Genomic DNA, 2,333 nt, shown 5'->3' with positions numbered 1-2,333 from the left:
ATGAGAACCACTTGGCCACACAGTAAGCACACCCTGGTCCCTGCCTGCCTCTAGTGAACAAAGGACCAGGGCCTAGGAACTGAATAAGAAGGCTCTTTCCCTAGACATCAAATGGCAGAAGTTCAGAGTGACCAATCAAGCTGCAGTGAGCCTGTATTCGCTCTTAGCTGCCTCATCCAGAATGACTAGGAAACCTTAACAGCTGGGAGAGTCATCACTCATACCTTTCTGCATGTCACAAACTTTGGGGACTACTTAGCTACTCACTGAGACAGCCCTCATGGCTGTCTCCTCCAGGGATATGGTTATGGACTATTTCACAATGCAGTGAGACTGTTCTCAGGCCCACAGAAAAGCAATGGGGCTTGAGAAGGCCAGTCAGACACACCACGAGCTCATGCAGACCTGACTTTCATACACAAACATTTCAGACTGGTTCCACCTTCAGGGAGCACACACTCACCCATACAATGATGCAGAGGTCTGGAGAGTCATGGTACAATATGCACTAAGCAGAACTTGCCACAGCCATGAACCGGAGCCACTATAGGAATTGGTGAGCCATGCATGGAACCTGCCCTCCTCCCAGAATCAAACAGGTGAAGCATTGGCATCTACCTAGAATTGCAGACATGTCAGACTCATAATGAATTGAAGGCAGTAGAACCTTAAGGAGCTCCTAGTCACAGTGTGAGACTGCCAGGCCCCTGGACTTCAAGCACTGGACAGTTGAGGTACAGTTTGCAACCAAGAGACCTGCACTCATACGGCTGGCATGCAGTGACACATTTCGTACCTGTTCGACACATTGTGAGACCCACCTGGCATCCTCCTACTTGCAGTGCAACTTGGAGCTACAGAGTAGCACGAAGTGAGTTCACTCTCACCCAAGGCTACATCAAGGAGACTCTGTAGGAACAATTATTCATGCAGAGTGCTCCTGCTCTCCCCAGCATGCAGACAGCCACCTGAAAGGGAATGGTTATCGAATCAGTGAGAATACCTCGCTTGGGAGAGAACCCTGTTGAAAAAAGAGCAGGGCATGGTCATGCATTGATACCACCAGGGACTCAGCATGCAAAAGGCCCCAAACTGAAGCCTGGATTGCAAGCTCTCAGCCTGCATTCCCACTACCTGCCTCCCACAAAAGGCCTAGCATGGTTTAGCAGCACAGAGAGCCCTCACTCATGTCATTCTGCATGAAGCACAAGAGGCTCCATTCAGCCAGCCAAATGATGAGCAGGAGATCAACCAGGGTGACCTGCAACAGACCGTTTAGGTTCCATTGGTCCTGCAGTGTGCTCAAACTAACCCCAGCCTGAGGCCAACCATCTGAAGAGGAAGGGCTCATGAGTCTGTCAGCCTGCCGGCACTTCAAACGACAACCCATGGACAAATGAGCAGGGCCTTGCCATGCAGTCAGCCTGAGTTGCCAAAGAGAGCAAAGGGCACACCAAGAAACATTGGAAAGCCAGGCAGTGAGCCTGCATTTCCACTGGTTTGACTCCCACAGACCTCTGAGGACCTGTTAATAGCAGAAAGAGGCGTCACTCATATTGTGATGCATTCGCCTGATTTTCACTGCATCTCTTGGCCCATGCTGAAACTGCCCTGCCTATCTTGACTACAGCAGATTGTTTATGGAGTGGTTAACAATGCAGTCCACATGGCATCACTCTGCCAGCTCTGGAGCAGGCTTCTGAGGACTGGTCAGCCAGCACTGCTCTTGTCAGGGTCCTGCGCGCCACCTGCTGGATGGTTTAGGAATTGCTAGGCATGGAAAAATGCTTGCCTCACGGAGCAGTCATACAGAGGTCTGGCGAGTAGTGGTTGGCTTGCAGCAAGTCTGCCCTTTGTGCAGCTCATAGGCAGGGCTCCCAGGAGGACCATTTGCTCACACAGTGAGCACACCCTTGTTCCTGCCTGCCATTCCTGAACAAAGGAGCAGGGCCTAGGAACTGAATAAGAAGGCCCTTCCTCTACACATCAAATAGCAGAAAGTTTGAGTGGCCAATAAAGACACAGTGAGCCTGCATTCAATCTAACCTACCTCCTGCAGAATGACTAGGACCCCTAAACAGCTGGTAGAGTCGTCACTCCTATCTTTACGTATGAAACAAACGTTGGGAACTAGTTACTTTCACAGTGAGCAAGACCTCACGGCTGTCTCCTCCAGGGATATGGTTATGGAATATTTTGCATTGCAGTGAGACTGTCCTCAAACTGGCAGAAAACCAGTGGGCTTCAGAAGGCCTTTCATACCCACAACGAGTTCACGCAGACCTCACTTTCATACAGTGGAACATTTCAGACCGGTTAGGCATTCAGGGAAC

Source organism: Fukomys damarensis, unplaced genomic scaffold (assembly GCF_012274545.1).
Source record: "Fukomys damarensis isolate Sample0158 unplaced genomic scaffold, DMR_v1.0_HiC HiC_scaffold_6, whole genome shotgun sequence".
Lineage (NCBI taxonomy): Eukaryota > Metazoa > Chordata > Mammalia > Rodentia > Bathyergidae > Fukomys > Fukomys damarensis.
Note: the sequence above shows the minus strand (reverse complement) of the source record.